A 22,710-nucleotide genomic window follows, 5' to 3' on the forward strand; every position below is an offset into this window, starting at 1 on the left:
ACTTCCCTTCCAGAGGAGATTCCCTTCATGAGGACTTCCCCATCTGAAACTGAGCCTAAGCATATCACTCCTTCCTTAAGTTGCTTTTGCTGGGACAGTTATCACAGTAACAGAAAAAGACGCTATGTTGCCTACTTCCATATAGGTATTTGGGGCAACTCTCATCAGTGGGTTTTATCACGTTTTATGGTCCTCCTCTTTTGGCATTGCTTTCATGCTACCTGACTCTCCCTGTCTTTAAAAAAAAAATCAAATCTTTCGGGAGCTAGAGAAATGGCTCAGTGGTTAAGGACACCTTATGCTCTTGCAGAGGACCTGGTTTGGTTCCCAGCACACACATGGGAGCTCACCACCACCTGTAACTTAGTTCTGGGGCATCTGATGCCTCTTTATGGCCTCTACTGGCACATACATGTGCATACAGACAAAGTGTGGATCCTAAATATGATCCATTTTTTCTTTTGATCTGCTCCTTATTGAACCTGTGACCTGACTGTACTTCCCTCTTCAGCGTATGACCCCACTGTGTGCAACCACAACCAGCAGACATGGCCCTGACTGAAAAGAACTCACGTTGGCTTGGAAAGAAGTGGATGGGCAGATAGACCTGCTAATGTAATTTGCATCTGCTTCTCTGTTAGTCATGAATTTAGTCTGCAGCCCTTGAGAGAACAGGACTCTGGAAAAGTAAATGCATTAGAGCAAAAGAGGTGACAGACATGAAGAGCAAACCTGAGCGGATAACAGGGAGACATCTGAGGTCGGGGGAGTGGGGATAGTTAGTGCCAGACACCTACATACGTAAGAACCCCAAAGTCTTATTTAACCCCAATCCTTTCCACCAACCATTAAAACTCCATTTGGATATCTAATTGCTTCCTCAAATCTGGTATGTCTAAAACTAAATTCTGGAAACTTCTTTTTTCCTTTAAACCTATACATTTTGGGGATTTCCCTGTCTCTCTTGGTGCTTGGTTTGCGTTGGGATTTCTTGAGGTCTGAACATTGGAGTCATTTTGGCTTCTTTTCTTTTTACCAGGCATCCAATCTGTCAGCAATCATGTTGGCTCTGCCTTTCAAATGAACCCAGCATATAAGAAGAGGCCCTCATTTACCACTCCCACTCTTATGTAAGTACCTTCGCTTCCCAGCTCCTGCTGTGGGCAAATGCTAGGGTTCTACCTAAAGTCATATGTTGAAATTACGAGTTATAATGGGATGGCATCAGGAGGTGTTAGCAGGAGGTCCATATGATGGAGCTCGTAAGAGGAGATAGGAGCGCTTGCTTCCTATCCAGCTTCCTGTGTTCCCTGACACGTGAGGTATAAGTGAGTGCCCTCCCTGTCTCTATTCCTTGCACCCCTTTATCTCATCTCCAGCATCCTTTGGCCATGTCTGTCTATCTCAATGACTATTATATTCATCAGCTTGGGATACTGTAACATGTATCATAATCTAGGTGGCTTAAAAGGTGGAAATTTCTCATAGTTCTGGAAGCTAGAAGACTGAGATCCATCCATTTACTTGTATGTTCTGGTCCTCATGGGGGCTCCCTTCTGGGGTCCTGGAAATTATCTTCCTCCTGTGGTTTTATACAGTGAAAAGACCCAAATAACTCTCCTTTACAAAGGCACTAGTCCTTCAGGAGAGCCCCCACCTCATGAACCAACAACCATTTGCCAATTCCACCTATTTGTGTTTTAAGATTTCAGCATGCATATGAGTTTTTTTTTTATTGGGGGGGGTAGGTGGAATATAAACTTTAAATCCATAAAAATTTGCATCTTACCCTTACTGCATGGGAATCTAATCTCTGCAAGGTCACCTCTTCATTTGTTTCCATGGACACAACAGTTAGAATGGTACCTGGCACACTGTGGGTATGCAGTGAATGATTTGTGGTTGGAAAAGATGAACTGGAATACACAATTTCTAAGAACCTATCCAAGCAACTGGGGTAGCTTTGTTCCCTTGTGACCAAGTCTTGCCTTGACTCCTAGTCTCCCAGGGGTGGAATTCCCTACCCATGGGAAAGCTAGAAGCTCTTAGGATCTTTTATTTCTATTGACTGAGACATGCCTACACTGCCTGGGATGGCTTTGGGTCACTTTGTTCAAAGCACTCTGGTCCTGTCTACTCATCTCTTTATAGTCTCTTCTCCTGGTCTGGATCTTAACTTCTTACTTTCCCCTTAAACACGAGCACCACTGCTCCCCCTGTCCCCCCACTCACTACTCAGTGCCTGCAGTGGTGATGCATTGGTCCTAGCCCTGCCTGGGCACAGCTTTGAGTGATTTTTGTTTTGACTTCTGGTGGGCCTGCTTTACAGACACTAAAATAATGATCCTTTCTAAGGTTGTGCAATGTGTGAGAGGCAGCATAGACACCTGAGTATGAGTGGGTGGAAGTGGTTTCAAAACAACTAAGAGAATCCTGGGCATCGCCTCATGCCTGTGTCAGTGTCATCTCCCCCAACCCCTATTGGTCTGACAGGTCCAAAACACATACTAGGACACAAAGGCCTGAACTCAGCATTACAGTATCAGAAGGGTTCCCTATGGAGGGCTAGGCGAGGGGTGGAAGTATGTGTGAGGGTTTGTGACTCCAGGCTCTGCCCTTTCCAGTGCCTTCTGAAAGCACTGTCCTTAGATTGCTTTAGGCCTGCTAGGTTACTGAGGATCATCTGAGTTCTTGGGTGTAAGGCCATTGCCAGGGCTCTGACTGTTGACCTTGTCAGACAGAAGCCTGGAGAAGCACCCACGACTGTGGAAACTGGAGGTTGTTCCTGGACTATTTCACAATACCGTTCTCCAGGAAAGAGGAAAAAAAATAGGCCTTATTCTTCTTGCCTGCAGCGTTACATAACCGAACTCTTCCCCTGCTGGTTCAAACACTGTTCTTTTTCTTCTTTTTCTCTTTTTCGTTCCCCTGAGTACATAGTTGTTCATACACACACAGGGTGTAAATAGTTCATACACACATAGGGCCCAGGCTGCCTTCTCCACTCCTGTGCTTTTGAGGGCTGGCCACTCTGTTGAATGGTGTCCACAGCTGGACACTAGCCAGAGCTTCATTTATGCATCGTCCTTAGAGTATGGATTCTACCAGGACACCTATTAATTATCTCAATGCATAGAAAGCCAGCTTCCACTTGTAGTTAATGCCATGGCTTTGGAAAACCTACTTACCATTTGAAGCCTGACATCTGTTGTTTAAGTGATGTCTCCTAAGGACAGAGCCCTGCACAAGGCACTGGAAAGGGCAGAGTCTGGAGTCACAAACCCTCACAGAGATTTCCTTTCCTCGCCTAACCCTCCATAGGGAAACCTTCTGATACTGTAATCCTGAGTTCAGGCCTTTGAGTCCTACTATGTGCTTTGGGCATCCCATCGACTATCTTCTCACACCCAGGCAACTCTTTTATAGCGTGTCTATGCCTTCCTTCCCCTTTTACTTCCTTTGTGCTTCTATGGAAGAAAGTAGATAACATCATTGATTTTCCAAGAACTACTCTCACATCTTCATTTCCTGCGATACAATGTTTGCCTGGTGTGATCAGGAGGGTCAGATTGGATCTGCATGTGGCGCTCACTCTAAACCTCGGTGAGGTTTTTACAAATCCTGAAGAAATGACATATGTGACTGTGATTTTGATTTAAAGTGACAGCACCATTCATTTGATTCTCAACTTTGTGTAGGCTTCAGAGAAGATCCGACGAAGTTTCCAGACTCTTCCTTCAGAAAAATGCGTGTGTTTATGTGCCCAGAGTTCAGGTAGGATTTTAGGGGTTCCAAGTGTCCTGGAACTACCCATGTGGGTGTTTGTCTTGGAGGGTGTAGAGAGCAAACCAGTGGAGTACAGGGTGGCTTTATGAAACAGAGTTGGCATTATGTAATAATCAGACAAAGTTTAGTTGAGAGAGAAATGATGTGAAACACATTCATACAAAGACCCTTATTATTATACACTTTATGCATGTTTCCCACTTAAGATTATTTAGTAATCTAAATCCTTGCTCTTTATTTCCCAATTTTACTTATTACTGTGAAACTTGGATGTCATGTGCTAGCTCTAATGTAACTTTCTAATTTTTGTGTGAGTGTACTTGTTGTGTATGTGCTTGTGTGAACATGTGTATACTATGTGATTACTTTCCATCGAATTTTTTTTGTGACAGAGTTTATCTTACTTATTTTCCTATTGTGTGAAGAGACACCATGACCAAGGCAACTTACGAAAGAAAGCATTTAGGGGCTGGCAAGGTCTCAGCGGGTAAGAGCACTGACTGCTCTTCTGAAGGTACTGAGTTCAAATCCCAGCAACCACATGGTGGCTCACAACCATCTGTAATGAGATCTAATACCCTCTTCTGGTGCATACGAAGTCAGCTACAGTGTACTTATGTGTAATAATAAATAAATCTTAAAAAAAGTTAAAAAAAAAGCATTTAATTGGGGCCTCACTCACAGTCTTAGAAGGTGGCCACGGCCATCGTGTCAGGGAACATGGCAGCAGGCAGGCAGGCATGGTACTGGAGCAGTAGCTGAGAGCTTACATCTGGTCCAAAGGCATGAGGCAGAGAGCTAGAAATTGGGTCTGTCATGGATTTTCCAAGAATTCTCAAAGCCACCACCAGTGACACATCTCCTCCAACAAGGCCACACCTCCTAATCCTTCTCAAACAGTTCTACCAGCTAGGAACTAGGAACATTCAATGTATGAGTTTATGTGGGCCAGTCTCCTTCAGACCACCATAGGGACTCACTGAACCTGATTCAGCTCTGCTGGCCAGTGAGCTGGAGTGATCTACCTGTGATGTCCTCCCCCAGCTGGAATTACAGGCACATGCTGTCATGCTTAATGTTTTACATGGGTGCTAAGGATGCGAACTTGGGTCCTCACACTTCTGTAGCAAGTACTTTGCCAGTGGAATCATCTCCCAAGAACCTATCTAGAGAATTTTATTCTCTCAGAATTCACTAGTGCTGTTGGGCCAATGGTGTCTACATGGATGCCAATCAAAATCATTAACATGGGTGGGACTCTCCTGTTGCTAAGCTGGGGTGGGGAGGACACTTCTACCAGAGCAGATACTTCAGTCCATTTTCCACCTGATTCTTAACTCCTGTCATAAGTAATAGCAAGGCTTCCCTTTGCTCTTGATGGTGGAGACAGCCTCCTTGGATGTTGGCCATACCATCGTGATTTTGACAACCCCATCCCATCCCTGTACACTGCAACAAGAACTGATGGGTTTTGTGCCTCCTATGACCAGCATGCAAGATCCGGGAGAAAATGTTCCCAGCCTCCTGATGATAAGTTACTGCAGAACTTGAGATCTATGAGTGTGGCAAATGGAGTGAGGAAGTTGTGGGTCCAGGGCCCCATGCCTGCTAATCTATGCTAGCTGATTTTTCTCTGTCTATGGATAACTTCACTTAATTAAGGGTCTTTGCTTCCTGTGTCTTCTACTGTACTACCCAAATATGGCCTTGTTGAGGCCCACTACCCTGTCAAAATTTAAAAATTCATATCCCTGCAAACCCCCCTGTAGTTAGCTATTATATTCATTAATTTTCTTGTTGCTGTGACAGAATTCACGAAGTAAAAATTTAAGATAGAAAAGACTTATGTTGGCTTATGGTTTGAATGGGTCAAGTCCATCAAGAGGACAAGGTTTGGTGGAGTTAACGGCCACAGGACCAACAGGCTACAATTCCTCACACACTGGAGTTTGAGAAGCAGAACCCAGGCCAGAATTGGGACTCAGCTATAACCTACAGGCCTGTATTCCAGCTGCCTGAATTCCGTAACCATATCCTACCCTTAAGAGGTTTACAGTCTCCCTAAACGGTGCCATACATGAGCTTGCAGGGAATACTTCTACAGTACTCAGGATCAGTTCTGATGTCTTAGATCCAGTGCAAGATCACTGGCTGGGCAGGTGCCAAGTAGTTACTCAATTAGCAATTAGAGGCAGGAGATGGGATGACACCAGGCAACAGCAACCACGGACAGGACAATTTCTTTACCGAAATGGCTGGGTGAGTGGTCAGGGCCTCTTTGCTATCTTCAGGTAGGAGATCTCCATTTGAGTTTCTCTACATGAGGAGGACCAGAAATTCACGGCTACATTTTCCCAGTGTGATGGAATAGAAAGAGCCTTTGCACAGTGCTCAGTGAAAGCATCTTGCTTAATACGGACAAATGGAGAATTGGGGCAATTACCTATTTATTTGAGTCCCAAGATCTGCTATTATCTGGGGTTTTGGAAAAAAACACAAACTCCAAATTAAAAAAAAAATTTTAGCTTGAATCATCCATATCACAGCAAGATTTTACTTGAACAACCCAGACAGACTACATCAATTTTCTGCTTTCCTTTGCTGTGGAAACTGGGCTGTTAATGGTTACTTTAGAAATAAAAGAATGTATCAAAAAAAAAAAACCCTCCCCCCAAACCAAAAGACAAAAACAAAAAACAAGGTTGTAACCTAGAAAAATTTCTAGAATTTCATCCTTTGGTATTTCTAATAAAGTGCACGACATGAAGAGAGGATGCGTATGCTGGTTCTCTCTCATTATTGATAAGGACATAGCAGATGACATGCTCTCAATGGTAGATTAGATGTTTTTTTGTTTTGTTTTGTTTTGTTTTTGTTGTTGTTGTTTTTTTGAGACATGATTTCTCTGTGTAGCCCTGGCTGTCCTGGAACTCACTTTGTAGATCAGGCTGGCCTCGAACTCAGAAATCCACCTGTCTCTGCCTCCCAAGTGCTGGGATTAAAGGCGTGCACCACCACGCCCGGCCTTTTCTTCTTTGCTGCTCATTATCCAGTCAATCTAATACTGTTGAATACAGTCTAATTAGGCAATTTTTTTCCTCAAAGGAGAGTTTTTGCCCCACGAAAAGCACAGAATATTTTAAAACAATGTTTTGTTCTTGGCAGATCTATATCTATGTCTATATCTATATCTAATATACATCTATATATGTATAAATATGCATATATACACACATCTACATATATATTAATCTGTAGTGAAGTCATGAAGAAGCTAAACTGCAGAACAACTCCTAGTACAGCACACACTTCCATGTTGGGTGCAGTTCTGTGGATTCTCAGAGATTGTAGCAGAAGTCTCTGTCATGGAGGCTTGACTTGGACCCCTGAATTTGAATACTGGCTCTAGCCAGAGTGTGTTCGCAATCTCAGCATCTCACGGTCTCCTTGCCAGTCAGTAGCATCTGGCTCTGAGTGTTGTAGAAAGTGCTTTGAGCACCTGTCCTGACACGCCAGACACCTGCACTCATCTGGAAGACTTTGGCTGGTGTTTTCATTCTTTTTCACCCAAGAAAGCATGGTCTAGAATGCAAGGGGGCATTACAACTGTCCCTTAAGGACACACAGCCTCATACACATTTTTATATTACAAATGTGTGTTTTAAAAGAAAAGGGCATAGAAGACCAGGGAGAAGGCTCAGTTGATAAGACTGCTTGTTCTGTAAGCATGAGGAGTTGAGTTTGAATCTTTAGCATGCTGGGCATGGCTATGTGTGCCTGCAATCCCAGCAAACCTACACACTCTCTCTATTTCTCTGTCTTTGTCTTTCTGACTCTGTCTCTGTCTCTCTCTGTCTCTGTCTGTGTGTGTGTGTGCACGCGCACGCCTGTGTCTGCGCACTCGCATGCGATAGGTGGATCCCAAGAGCTCACTGCCCAACTATCCCAGCCAGCTTCCAGTTCACTGAGATACCTATCTCAAGGAAGTGATGTGGAGAACAACAGAGATGCACAGCAGTGTCTTGCTTTGGGCTCTGCAGTCATGGGCAGAGGTGTATACCACTTACTTCTGTGTGCCTGTACACTCATATGCAATCCCTTCACAACAAAGAAATAATGTCCACTTGCTTCCGAATCTGATGGGTGTTCTATTTTGGGCACTCCTGCTCTAGGTAATTTTCTTTTCTGGATTGTGCACCGCTGATTCTAACAGGTAGCTAATGCTACTTGAAAGCATGATTCATCCATCCTGGCAAATAACAGAGGGATTCAATTAATTTAGAAGAAAAAAAAACCACTTGGCTTTTAAAATGTTTGAACTATTCAAAACATTTTGTTGACTCACTTACCTTTCACAGGAAATCATAATAAGAACAATAAAGCTAGGGCCTTCTCTAACATGCTTGGCCTATGTGATTATTCCTTCTATAAATGAGTTTTATCAAGTTTAATGTTCGTTAATTTGAAATAAAACATTTCAGATCACAACTAAAATACATCCTACCCTATGTAGTTTGGGGGAGTTAAATTCAGACACATTTGTGTATTTGAATTATTTTGGGGCCAAACTCACCAGGGTATAGAAAACTGAAGACAATCAAGACAACTTATTATAAAGAATGTGTAGATCAGTCATGAGACATTTAGTATCTTTTCTCCTCTCAGCCAATTCTGAGATGCTTTTCTTACCCAGCATGCACTAGTGTTCATGTATAGGGATGGAGACAGTGGCCAGAGTCTTTTTTGGTCTTTTGCCTGTTACCATTCTTACTTCCACAGAAGCGTTCTTTCTCAGATTTATAGAATAGGGAAAAAAGAAAAAAAGATAAACTAAGACATTAAAACAACAACCCGGCATTTAAAGCACATGTTACATAAAAGACAACAGATTTTATGAGCTATTAAAATTTCAATCGGTCTGAAAAAATTAGAGGTCTGTGGATCAGAGGTAATGTGTTTGGTTAGCACATCAAAGTTTTGAGTTTATCCCTAGTACCAAAAAGGAAAATAAATTTAAAATACTTTTTATCTCATATTATTACTTCAGCGTGTTTGTCTCTGAGTTAAAAAAAAAAAGAAAGAATAACAAACAAAATAAGTTTTTAAAAAGCCAGTCATGTTGGCTTACGCCTGTAACTTTAGCACTTGGAAGACTGAGGCAGGAGGAATCCTGAGAGTTTAAGGCCAGTCTGAAATGCAGAGTGAGACCTTGTCTCAACAAAACAAAACAAAACACAAGATTAAAGCCCCAAAGCAAACAGGACTTGTAAATCACGGCAGGAAATGTCAAGCAGTTTATAGAAGGCTCATATACCTGAAGGGTTTCAGAGTCAGCTCAGGCTAAGCTGGTTCAGGTTTCCAAAATCAGGAACCCCATTAATCAGTGACAAGAACTGCTGAGCCGCTGACTTAACTGGATGAGTCAATGAGTGAAAGAGAAACTCCGAGAAGCGCTCACATTAGAAACACCCTCATGCCCCTTCTTAGCTAGTTTTCGGCGAGGAAAAATCCGTGTGCAGAAAGAACGCTTCCTTATTTTATTTTTTCCAAGTCAACATGTTCGTCTAGACTTCGAGCTTTATTGCAAGGAAAGAGAAAGTGGGTTGGATCACTTTTTTTTTTCTTTTTCTTTTTTCTTTTCTTTTTTTTTAAGTTTCAGCTAGCTTCAGCCAGAGACTTGTCCCTCTGCAAACATCTCTCTGTAGGCAAACTCTGAGAAAGTTGGAAGCAGACCTGGCTGGAGAGAGGAAGGCCACCCCGTCCCCTATTATCCGGAGCAGAGTTTCCAATCCCAGTCAAGTGGTGGTGCTAGCTCTTTGCTTCTGAGTCTCTGCATTTCCCAATTTCATGGTCATAACAGCCTCGGAACGGATTCTACCCAAACCGAAAACACAAGGCTCCCTGCTCAGCAGCCCTGTGATGCCAGGAGAGGCCAATGCCCCCTCCTCTGCCATTGTCTAGCTTAAGAAGGCAGTCTCTGGGCGACATTCTTCTCAAGCAGGTACTTCTATTTCTCTCCATTTCTTTACAGTTCCCCCCCCCCGCGCCCCCCTTGGGTATAGTGTGCTACTGTGTGCAATCAGGCTGCAGTCTCAAGAGTTCACTTCTGTGAAAATATGTTCATTTTTCTCTCGCTCATTGCTCCAGGGATATTTTATAAAGTTTCTGGCAAACGTTATCATGTTAAAGCTGACCTTGGTCCCGTGGAAATTCACTCCGGGGAGCTACACTCAGCTGAGTCAGACACAGTTATCTGTTCTTGGTGCAGCACTGGCAGGCTCTCTCTCTGCCTGCCTCAGATCGCGTCAATTTATTGGTCCCAGGTCGAGCTATGGGGGATTCTGTACGGTTGAAACGTGCGCGAGTTTAAAAAAGTTCCTGCCCCGACTTCACTTTGTACTTGTCTCAACGCGACCACGTTTCTTAATCTTCGCTGCTGTGACTTATGTGAGCTGGATCTAAGGCGACTGGAATAAGCCGTCATTTGCATCATTTGTTTCCCGAAGGCAAACGAGTTTTCTGAAAAGCTACGCAATCTAGTAACGCATCTTGTCCTGAAGTTGCCTCACAATTGTAGGCAAGTTCTGAGTCCTGTGGGCTTGGGTTTGGTTCTCGCTAACCTGAAAGTAACCACGGGTGACTGCATTTTTTTTTTTTTTAAAGGCAGGGTGGTGTGTGTATTAAGGATGGTGCCACACAGTGTGTGCCACTCGCCAGTGACGTGGTAGTTACAAAAGGCAGAAAAGGATACTTTCATTTTGGCCACAGGAAAGCCACCCGTTTCCTGTAGTGGAAAGTCTCATGCTTGACCAAGAAGTCGCCAGTATTTGTTCTGTTTGACTTGCCCAGAAAAGCCTAGCGAGTTAAAATTTATTTTAAGTTTTTTTTTTTTTAACCCTAATATAAGGGTTGGGTTTTATTAAGATGATGTTCAATCGGAACCTGAAGTACCACTTAATGTCAGATGTTTGAAAATTAGCTTCTTGGGCCAAATTTAGTAGATTTACAGAGCACCCGCGTCCACAAGGTTGATGGGAAATGTATTTGGTTTTGAATTTGAAATAATATATTCAGAGAGGGCAGATGTTGGAGTACCAATTAAAAGTATTTGAACTTTTTAAAAAAGTCAGTAGGGTGGGAACCTCTGAGTTCTTGGGGTCAGCATCTATCTGTATTCAGGAAAATTCTTTCCTGTTTCTCAAAAAAAAAAAAAAAAAAAAAAAGGCAAATGTTTGCCCTTGTTTTATAAACATTCCAAAAAGGCCCATTCTAGACCCTGTCTGGATATAAAGCTGTAGAGGCTGGATCCAGTCTTGCAGTGATTGGTGGATTTTTGTCATAGAAATTAGAAGTAACACTGACATAGAGATGAGACACAAACATACAGGAAAATTGGCAAAATATTGAATGTGAGTGCCAGGGTTATGTTCATGAGTGGGAGGTGCTGTTTTGACACTTGAAGGGAGTTGTTCAGTTCTGTTGCTCAAGGCAGTAAAGGCCCCAGAGCATTAGATTTGCTGCAATGACAAAGTCAGGCAGCTGTCCTTTCCTTCAGTGACCTCTGACTTCCATTCAGTTTAGGACTTGGAACCATCTGTCCCCCATCATGCTCAGACACATAAATTCCTAAGCCTACAGTGCCCTCTGTGCCTTCTTCCGTGGGTAAGAAGGCTCATCTCTGCCCTGTCTCAGTATGTCTCTGTATTTTCGGTCCAGTTGGTCAGAATGCCTGCTTGAGATGAGGCCACGATTGAGCTGCAGTTTGTTCTATGGGTCCAGGGAAGCTGTAGAGAAAAACAGACAAGAGAGAAGGACCGCCATGCCTCTGCTCTGCTAAAGCACAGAGGAGGCGTGGTCCTGTCCACCCACCTCTGCCTGAGTTGGCTGGCTGTTTTTTGCTGAGAAAGAGATACCACCTATGAATCCCCGCAAAGGGCCTAACAAAGTGTTAATTTGTTTGCTTGTGTGTGTGTGTGTTGTGTGTATGTACACACACATGATGTATGTGTGTAGCGGCATTGTGTGTTCCACAGTGAATATGTGGAGTTCAGAGGACATTTTGTGGGATCACTTCTCTGCTATCTTCTCATGGACTCTGGGAATTGAACTCAGGTCACCAGGCTTGCCCAGCAAGTGCTTTACCACTAAGCCATCTCACTGGATACCCAGATGCTCTTTCTAAAGGTTAGCACTTCACAGGTAGCTTTTGCTAAGGATGGTTATGATAACGGTGATTTTGTCTCTATAGCAATGTTCCAGTGGTCCTTTTCCTAGATCAGCCTGGTTAGAGTTAGGGTTAGGGTTAGGGTTAGGGTTAGGGTTAGGGTTAGGGTTAGAGTTAGGTTTAGGGTTAGGGTTAGGGTTAGGGTTAGGGTTAGGGTTAGGGTTAGGGTTAGGGTTAGGGTTAGGGTTAGGGTTGGGTTAGGGTTAGGGTTTGGGTTAGGGTTAGGGTTAGGGTTAGGGTTAGGGTTAGGGTTAGGGTAAGGTTAGTGTTAGGGTTTGGGTTAGCAAAACTGCATGCATTAACAGATTCTATGACTCTTTCTAAGGTGTGTGTGTGTGTGTGTGTGTGTAGATGGAAGTGTGTGCATAGAGACAGCCTCCAGGCATGTGATAAAGCTTCCAGGTGAGATGGGGGTAGAGATGAGATATTGGTCGAAGTCTATCATCTCTTCCTTGGAGTATCAATGTGACTTGGGAGATGTCCTCTGGTGGGAGGTGTGATGTAGGCGAAGCCCCATCTTTTCCATTGCAAAAATTATCAAGAGTCTTGTTGGTGACACAGCTGTTAGTCCATTGTCTGGACTACAGGAGTAGTCTTTAGGAGTGTAATCTGCCTTTAGCCTTTTACTTAAACTCAATAATTCTCAATTCTTTCGGGGTTGGGTTGTGTCTCCCTGCTGAGAGTGGACTCGAATGGGGGCACAGTCATCATGAAAATCATAGGACCTTTTTGTTGCTGCTCATCACAAGGAGATGAGGTGGGTGGAAAGGAGATGACAAGCCTTGGGGGAACCTCAAGTTGTACAAGGTCAGTCAATTTGCTAAGTGGTTGGTAGCCCTGGTAACTGTCCTTCTCTGGAGTGGTGGCATTCCAGGTTTTTTTTTCCCTTTCTTTCTTTTATGATTTCTTATTCCTTGGTACTTATTGAAGCATTGGCTTGTCAGGTGGCTCTCAGCTGAACTCCCCAAAGGGATCTCCTCCGCACTTGCTTCAGAGGAGCCACCCTAGTCCTTCTGCAGTGGGGGCCTACATGCCTGAGCCCCTTCCTACCTCTGCTGTTCACTTAAGTAGTCTCATTGGAGATTTTTCTTTGATAATTGTGATAAAGAAATCCACAAGGAATTTTAAGTCTCTCTGTAAGATGGCATCTGTCCTTTGAATTCTAATTTTTTATTTGCTATAATCAGTCATTCATTAGGCTTTGCTTTATTATAAAACCTTTCAAAGAAAGGGAACTTAGTAAAGCGTCTTGGGTAAAGCTACGTAACACCCGTGCATTCCTTTCCATTGAGAGATGCTGGGAATCCCATTTACCATTATGAAATCTTGCTACTGGATATTTTGGCATCAAGTTGTATCATTGCTGCAGAATAGCTATGACATACACTAATTGAGTAGAAAGTGATGGCTGCTTTCATAGAGATGAGCACCATGGTATGAAAGCACACAGAGAAGTTACTGCTGATTGGCATTCGGAGTTTGGGACAGGAAGTGACAGTTAGCCTTGACCCGGAAGGATGGGTATGTTGTCCTGGGAAGATGTTGGGGGTAGAAGACGCTAATCCAAGGAAAGGGACAATCACCTTGGGGGATCAGGAGTTGGTCTGACAGGAAGATAAGTCAGAAGTATGCAGGAACATGTCAGCAGAGAATTAGGACTGTGAAGCTAAATGTCATTTTAAGGTGTGAGGTTGCAGTGAAATGAGGCCTTCTCTTTGGAAATACTGTGTAGATTGAGGCTTTTAGTTGAAGAGTGAGCATATCAATTTGGAGATGATTGGACTAGATGAGGAGAGGTGAATTGCTAATTTAGAGTGAACAACTTAAATTGAGCAATTTAGCAAATCTTTTAAGGACCCACTTTTTGAATTATGATTATTTATGGGGGAGAAAAGACTTTGTCTCAAAAATGGCTGGTAGAGAGAGGAGTTGGAGGGGAGTCAAAAGATATTACTGTAAAGTGAGCCTGGTGGTGCAAGCCTTCAATCCCAGCTACTTAGGAGGCTGAGGCAGGAGAATCACTAGCGGAAGGTCTACAGGAGTCATCTGATGAGTTCAACACCAGCTTTGAAATTTGGCAATCCCCTTCTCTAAAGAATCAGTTAGGAAAGGGCGAGAGATGTGGCTCAGCAGTAGAGAGCTTGCTTGGAATATGCAAGGTCCTATGACTAGTTTCTAGGAGTGAGCAGACAGACAGACAGACACACGCAAGCTGGGTATTTTGCTCTCTTTATAATTGAAAGATGGATCTAGCAACTAACTGCCGAACAGATGCCGGAAGGTTTCCATTCAGGGACCACTAGGGACTGAGCAGCACACTTTATATGTGCAAAATGCTTTTTCCCTGGGATATTTTTATGGCAAAAATAATCTTATTTGGATAGAATATAGATTCATAAGAAAATGCTTCTATTTGTATGACATGGAGACTGCTGCAATTATTTGTAATTTATACACGCCTGTCAAATATGTACTCAAACGCGTACTTTACATTGCGTACTTAAGCAGTCCTTTGACTTCGGAGGCCTAATTCCCTAGCAAGTGAATGAAGGCATGGCACACTGGGTATGATCTCAGTGCTGGTACCGAATCACGCTTCTGCGCCTCCTGTCTTCAGCCACCTCCATTTGGAATAGTGAGCCAGGACATTAGCATATGTACAATTAGAGCCGTAGGTGCCTGTCTGGGAGTACAAGATAGCTGATGTCACTGAAGGCTTTCCTAGGCAAGGGAGCCTGTGACACCTCTTGCCACTACTGCAATGCTTCAGATGATTTGGAGCTGAATCCAGTGATGGGGAGCTAAAGAGGAGGGGTGGAAGGAGATTGTGTTTTTCCTCTCTCTCTCTCTCTCTCTCTCTCTCTCTCTCTCTCTCTCTCGTCCTTTAAAGGAGTATGGTATGGTAAAAGGTTAGGGTGACAGCTATGTAAGAAAACAAGGCCGGTGTCTGTTGGAGACAAAGGTTGGGAGAAAATGCTAAGCGCATTCAGTAATCTAATTTAGGTTACAAGGAATCTCAAAGGCTGCTGAGAGTGTCCCTTGGCAGCTGATGCCTGGCTTTCCTGTTTTGAGCAGAGAGGGACAGGGAGAGGGTAACAGGGCATCACTCTGCTGGAGGGACATTGCTCATGTTGCTTTGGTGTCCTTCCCTCTAGTCCATTTTCAGACTTCACCAATCAAGCAAAGGGCTGCTTCAAATCTAATGTGCAACCAAACCAAACCAAACCAAACCAAACCAAACCAAACCAAACCAAACCAAACCAAATCAAAACAAAACAAAAAAAGATTCATAGAAAAATGTTTTCTAGGAAAGGCAAAAACCAGAAACCAAGAGTCAGCTCACTGTAGCACTTCTGTTGCATAAGCAGGGTTCAAGTGCAGAGTATTAATCACTGAGAACAGTTCACAAATTATTTGTGCTCCGATGAGACAGGCTCTCAGTCTCCTGCCTTCTCACTGTTTGGACTTGGTCCATCTCACTCCTTCTTCAGCACTGAGAGGAGAAAGGACATTTAAATGCGCCAATTTTCTCCTTGTGGGAAGCCTCACTCATGTGTTGAGCAAGGAGAGAGATTTATATTGTTACAGAGAAGAAGGCTTGGGGGGAGGTTCAAGGCCTTAATTTGTTCATAGGGAATGCTATCATCTACCACCGTTTATATTTGAGACTTGAACACACCAGGCAGGTTGTAGAAGTAAAAAAGTGTGGCTAAAAGCCTGCACTTGACTTCTTCATCTAGTTCAGTTCAAAATTTATTGCCCCCCCCCAAAAATTATCAAACCTATTCTCAGAGGAGAGGTATTTTCTGTGACCACAAGAAACATCTGTGAGGTCAAACCTGAGCCAGTCAGAACATTTAGCATGTGAGGTTTAGATTTCAGGAGAAGAAAATTAATCAAGGAAACCCTTAAAGCTATGAAGAAGGCAAATCAGAAAAGTCTCTTATCGCTGGCAAGCTGAGGCTCTGAGTTCGTATTAATTAAGACATGTCAGAATCCACAATGAATCAAGTGGGGAGTGCCGTATTCTGGTAACTTTGGAAGCTGGTGTCAGTCCTGACTGCCAGGATTTATGGTAGATTATATAATGGAATCTTGAGTTCTAAGGCATCAAAGGAAAGTTCTGGCTCTTTCCTCATGCACTCTCTTAGGTCAAGCCTACCCAGCAACAAGCCAAGCGGAGGGCTGAGCTCGTAGAGACTGCCAAACCTGATAATGCATAACTAGAGAGTGGCTGTGGAGGGGAAAAAATGTGGACTGAAGTCAGGTAAAGAGTGCCAGGCAACTTGGTTAATGTCCACAGTCCAGCTCTGCTGAACAGCAGCAGCCAATCGCTTGCTTCGTGTAGTTATTTAGAACCAGTGTAAAACACTAGGGCAGAAGAAGTAAAGTTTATTACCAAGGTGGTTGCAGGCTCGTGCAAACGTTCTCCACATCAGTATCATCTGTGATTGTGTCTAACTCTGAGTATCTACAGAGAGTGGATTTTACTCTCTTCCTTACAGGCGTGGGCAGAAGTGCTGGAGGAAGCCTGTACCATCTGAGGGAACGCCTGGGAAAGGTTTCTTTCATTTTTCTCCCCTCCAGCGTACACACGCTCCCCACTAAAAGGCCGATGCTTTCTATCACTTGGGATTCATCAAGTTCATATGTCTGTAGCATCTTAAGTTTAGTAGGACACAGGAACGAAGTATATCAGCCTACAGGATGAGGTTTGATTTACTTTAGTTAGCACACACACACACACACACACACACACACACACACACACAGTGGCAGAATCAATGTGGTGTTTTTCTCTTCTGTTGGATACGGAAACCACAAACTACTTAATTTGAGCAGGTGTTTCCCAACTCAAAATTACATCCATCAACCCCTTGTTCATTGTAAACCTGTCAGTGTGAATTCATTTTCTAGTAGACTTCTCTCCCTCCCCCTCCCCCCATCTCCCTTCCCCTCCCTCCCTCCTTTCCCCCTCCCCTTCTCTCTCTCTGGTTTTCCAAGACAGGATTTCTCTGTGTAGTCCAAGTTCTCTAGAAACTCACTCTGTAGACCAGACTGGCCTTGAACTTACAGAGATCTGGCTGTCTTAGACTCCTGAGCACTTTGATTAAAGTCATGTACCACCACTACCACCCATCTCATGTGTTCTCCTTTCTTTTAAGAAAAAGCTTGTAAAAAAGACCCACTGTTTCTTGTAATTAAAAAATTAAAGATATCTCAACATTTTAGACAGATGGAGATTACCTGTACATTTTCACCTTGACATTACACTTAAAAAAAAAAAAAAGAACCTAGGGCCATTCCCCTTCCCCTTTCCCTTCTCCTCCCCCTCCTCCTCTTCTCCTTTTCACTCTCTTCCCCTTCCTTCTTCTTCCCCTCACTCCCATTCCTCCTTCTGTTCTCTCCCTTCTTCCCACCCCTTCCCCTACAATTTTCCTTCCCAGATATATATCAAACCCAGGGTCTGGCATCCTGATGGAGGTTGCTCTACCACAGAGCCCCTCTCCAGGCTTGGCTGAAGCATCTTTACCTGCTATTAGGGAGACTCACAGACTTGCTTACAATACAGACTGCCTGCCCTAAATAGAGACCCCTATCCTCGTTTTTTTAAAAGCTTTTAAATTGTAATTTTCTCTCTCACAGCTTTGCAATAGCTGTTAGTAAGCAAAAAACATTCCCTTCTTCGATGTTATGACCCTTTTCTTCTACTGCTAATTGAATGGCGTTGATAAGGAGCAGCATGTGAATTGGTGTTTAACCCTAGAATGGGGAGCAGACTTATGTATTTCCGGTTGCTACTTAATAATGGCCTTTCAGTAATTAAGAGCCTTCTCCTCTGAACGTAATTATTCAAAGGGACAGTGGAAGCTTTGTAAAAGAATGTACGCCATGTAAGCAGGCGAAAAGTCATTTCACGTGTATCGTGGACAGCAGTCGTAACATGTTTTACTTAAAAGTTAGAACTGAAAAGGTCTTACTGACTTCCAAATCCATTTCTCACTTCCTCCATAGAGTGTTTTGAACCAGCTCACAGCCCTTTTGGAAAGCCAGGTCTCTGTTACTACAAATGTCCACATTGTCTGCCCTGACAGCTGCGTTCCTTAGCAGTTTTCTCCAGTAGCAGGCCATGTGATATAAAATATCGAACGTCCTCTGGCTTGTAAATATCATGTTAACCTTCAAAGCATTCGAAAGCACAGGAAATCTGAGTCAACAGAATAGTATGTAAGTTTATTTTTATAGAACCTGCCTGAACTGCAAGGGAGGGGCGGGGCGTAGACGCAGGCCTGCCTGCCAATCTGCACTGCCAGTGAACTAAACCTGATCCCACTGAGAGCCAGGCTGGCGAGCTTCGGTCAACTTGCTGACTTCCTACTTGCGGAACTGGGCAGTTCCGAGGAAGCACTTTCAGGAAATCTTCCGTTGAGACCGTGTCTGTCCAACTGTGTAGGAAATGAAGGGTTCTAGCAAAGCTTTGACTCAGTGACTAATCAAAATATTAGATAATTTTGCTAAGCTGGAGCTTAGTCACTATCCTCAGAAGTGCTGTGGGACTCGTCCGGCAAGTCTTCAGGTCTATCTGATCAACTGTCCTCAGGCACAAGGGACCTTCTGAGCCCCTGCTTGCGAAGGACGTGGCCGACCCCGGGCTGTTTAGGGGCACATACCCACTCCCCCACACCCCCAGCTCCTCTGGTTTAGTTTAGACAGTTAGGGTTCTAATCCCGCTATAAGGAGTCTGAGCAGTGGGGAGTCTGCCCTCCTGAAACCTCTGTGGCCTTGTGGGGATGGCTGCCGGTTGGCGTTTCCAGGAAGACAGTGCCTGCAGCTATTTGCCAACTCCATGTTGGCAGCTGGTTTGATTCCTCTTTTGGATAGCCAGAACAGCATGATGAAGAAAAGGCAAAGGGGAGGGCTTGGCAAACAACGTGTCCTTCATCTTGATGGGGATGTGCAATGTGCAAAGTAGGTTGCCAGCCATACTGTTTCCAGTACAGTTTTCTCCCCCCCCCCCATGTCCCTCCACTTTTCTGCCTCTCTCTCTTTCCTCCTCTCGTCTTCTCCCCTCTTTCTCCTCTCTGTCCCTCTCCCCCTCCCTCTCCTCTCTTTCTCTCTCCCTTTCCCCTCTCTTCCTTCTCTACTCCCTCCCTCCCTTCTCTTCTCCCTCCCTCCCTCCCTCCCTCCCTCCCTCCCTCCCTCCCTCCCTCCCTCCCTCCCTCCCTCTCTCCCGTGTGTGTGTGTGTGTGTGTGTGTGTGTGTGTGTGTAGTCTATGAACATGTCTGTATGGATATGTGTGTCAGTACCATACCTATGCATGAGGAGGTCATCTTAGTTTTTGAGAGGAAGTCTCTCACTGAATATGGATCTCACTGTAATAGTTAGAATGACTGCTCCAGGGGCCAGGCCACCTCTGCCTCTTAGTGCTGGGATTGCAGACTCTGCACACATCCTTTGTGCGTGCTGGAGATGAGAACTTGTCCTGTGTGACAAGGCCTTTAGCCGCAAAGCCATCTTCCCTGCCCTGAAGTTGTGTGTTTCTATGCACGTGACAGTCTCTGTAAAACCTATTTTTCTTCTAACTTTTTTTCTACTTTTGAAGTCCTGGATTCAAAATTGATTAATTCCAGAAAGTGGGGCTGTTGCTAGGATTTTGATACAAGTCTGAAAACCAACCAACCAACCCACCCACCAACCAAACCCCACCAGGACTTGGGATACCATTGAACTCATCTCCCCGAGCATCTGCCATTTCTCTTCTGTCACCAGAATCATCCCTCTTAGGTGTTTGTTGGGGCTAAAAAAATAACCCAGAGCTTCTCTCTCCCACTCTTGCGTGCATTTAACTGCTAATGTTAAATTCTATTCTTAAGTGGAAACTCTAAAGGGCTGAAAAATAACCCTTGAAGTGCATGTCAATAGGTTAGCATGGAGCCCACCTGCGGGCCTGCTTCCTCCCCACTCCTTTAAAGCCAGCTTCCTGTAGGTACAAGGCAGTTCTTTAAAGTCCTGTTTTTCTCTTTGCTAGATGTGAGTTGTCAAATAGTTAACACCAGAATCAGGCTTTTATTACAGTGACAAATACCCTGAAAGAAAATTATTTTAAAGAAGGGAAACTTCAGTGTGGATCAAGGTTTCAAACATTTCAGTCTTCTGTCCTGTTGTGGGATGGCGGTGTTGAGGCAGAGAGAGAGAGGGACAGAGAGAGAGAGAGAGAGAGAGAGAGAGAGAGAGAGAGAGAGAGAGAGAGAGAGAAAGAGAGAGAAAGAGAGAGAGAGAGAGAGAGTAAAGAAGGTAAGATGGAGCAGAAATGCTCATCTTGTGGCCCGAAGGCAGCTGAGGAAGAGATACAGGAAGGTGCTGGGGACAAACTTTATCCTTCCAAGGCATGCATCCAAATTCTTCCAAATGGACTCAACCTCCTAATCCCACCAGTTCCCAGAAACCATTAAACTGTGCCTCTAGCAAGAGATTAGTCCATTAGTGAGAACAGAGCCACCTCTATCTAGTGCCACAGCTGGGGACTAAGCCTTTAAACCATGAGCCCTGGATGGGTACTTCTTATCCAAACTACAGCTCTGTGCTTTGCAGACAGCAGCTCATTTGGCCATTGTTTTTCAGAGCTCTCAGATACTCCCAGGATACCCCCAACCCCCTTACTAGCATAGTAACCCTAGCTTCAGAGAGATTGTGTAATTTCCTGCAGATACCTTGTTGTGAATGAAGTACATGATAAGACTTGAACTTGGGAAGAACCTGCAGGCTCTTGGCCATTGTAAATCTGGGTTTTGGCTATCAGTGCAGACAGTACTCAGTCTGCTGGAAGAAAAAGAAACACTACAAGGAAAGGAAAAAGTCTTGTCCCTGTCTCTCTTTATCTATCCATCTATCTATCCATCACCTATCTATCTATCTATCTATCTATCTATCTATCTATCTATCTATCTATCTATCTTGTATTATCTATTATCTACCCATTTTACTCAGCAGAAAGACTATTTCCCCGAATCTTCTTTCATTAAATTCAATTCCATGTCTGCTTCTCTCATGTTGGTGAAAATGTATCCTAGAATTTAGTCTCACACCTGAGAAGCCAAGGGACCTTTGACCAGTAAACCGTGGCCATATCTCAGCTTTGCTTTCCTAGTGAACTCTGACATGGGTTATTTGGGCGAGTTCTGGAAACATAGCAATTAAAGATGGCAATGACTCAGCTGTACCGCAGAGGGAAGGATAATCCACAGCATTGGGAAACCACACACAAAGAGGCAAGAACTGACTGGGGCATTAATATGGGTGTCCCTTTCCACTAACAAGCAAGCTGCCATTATGACTCCTAATTCTCCATTTGGGACACACATCTATTCCCATTGGTACCTACTTGCTGTGATTTTGCCCCCCCAGGCTCCACTCTTGTCCCTGAGTGAACTGCAAGGCAGACAGTGTATTCCGGGTGTGGTTCCTGTGGGCCCTGCCTGGTGGCAAGGACAGGAGGCTTCTTTTGTTAACTTGTCACTAGCAGAGAGCCAAAGGGCACTTTGATGATGGCTGATTGAACTAAAGACTGACATTAGTTAATGTAATTTATTCAGGCCTAGGCTACAGCACCATACAGTTGAGTATACCGGCTTTCCTCTTTGTTGACTTGACATGTAGTCATAAATAAGAATGTTCTGTCTGGTCTGGAGCTCTATGTATACAAATGGAGGTCTTAGTCATCTGGAACTTTGAATGCCATGATGCCAGAAAACGTCAGACGCTCTGTGTTGGACTCTGTTAAGGGCATGCCTGGGTATAGCTCTGTCTCTTTTGTCTTCTTGCTACAGCTTCCAGTCATTGTCTTCATCTCCATTTAAACCACAGTGTGCTCTTGTCTACCAAAGTGTTAATGACCTTTTGCTTCTACTTGAGAATTTCAAGTTTCTACAAAATAGTGTCCTGATGTGTTCTGTGTGATGTCATTCATGCAGAACAGATGTCTTCAAATCACTCCAGCAACAGGAAGCTGCCTGCTGCACCTTAAAGCAGTACCTATGTTTGTGGTGTTCTCTTCTAAATTTTACCGGGTGGTGCAGAAATGTGGCAAAAATCCTTTTATTGAATCAACCAAGAAAGCAAGGTCCTTTTGAGGGAGAGAAGAGTGGGAGGGCCGTGCAGGCTTGGCGGGGCTGCTGTTTACCTCACTGGCGTCACAATGTCCAGGTAGATTTGCTGGGATAAGAGCCAGAGTTTACAGGTTGTCCCAAGAGCACGCAGGGTCCCTTCCAAAGGCTTGTTTACCTTCCCACACTGTTGCTCTGTCAGTGCTTCTGCTAGAGACCGTCCGACCCAGGAGGAAGCCCTCGAGGGATGTGGCAGAGCCCTCACTTACACTGTAAGAATTTGTGGCGCTGGAAATCAGATAAATGATGAGAAAAGGTGTTGCTGCTTTTAGATCACAGTGATGGATGCCTGGCCCCTCTGAGAGCTGTGGCCAGGGGAGCGATGGGCTTCTTCCACCTGTGTGCAGCGGCCTGAGAGACAGAGCACAAGGGACACAGAGGCAATGTGCTATTCTCTCAGGTTGAAGGAGCATCAGAGGATGGTGGCGCCTCTGACCAATGAAATCATTGCCTTTTCTCAGACTTCTATTTAGAAATGATCATCGTGCTTTTCTGACTGTAGGATACTGGTTACTCGGAGCCAGTTTACAGAAGAG

The 22,710-nt window shown here is 44.2% G+C and overlaps 1 protein-coding gene across 7 annotated transcripts in view; it reads left to right on the top strand.

The window, feature by feature from the left end:
* Positions 1–9,276: 9,276 nt before the first annotated feature.
* Positions 9,277–22,710, top strand: part of Esr1 (estrogen receptor 1) — a 387,455-nt gene continuing 374,021 nt past the window's right edge. For 5 of the 7 annotated variants that reach the window (XM_085842602.1, XM_085842605.1, XM_021173934.3 and 2 more), the window contains exon 1: positions 9,278–9,787. The gene's annotated coding sequence lies outside the window, so the exon portion shown is untranslated. Of the gene's footprint in view, positions 9,788–22,710 lie in introns of all 7 variants that reach the window. The other 2 variants (XM_085842606.1, XM_085842607.1) reach the window with 2 other exon arrangements.

Source organism: Mus caroli, unplaced genomic scaffold (genome assembly GCF_978045245.1).
Source record: "Mus caroli unplaced genomic scaffold, Mus_caroli_1 scaffold_9, whole genome shotgun sequence".
Taxonomy (NCBI): domain Eukaryota; kingdom Metazoa; phylum Chordata; class Mammalia; order Rodentia; family Muridae; genus Mus; species Mus caroli.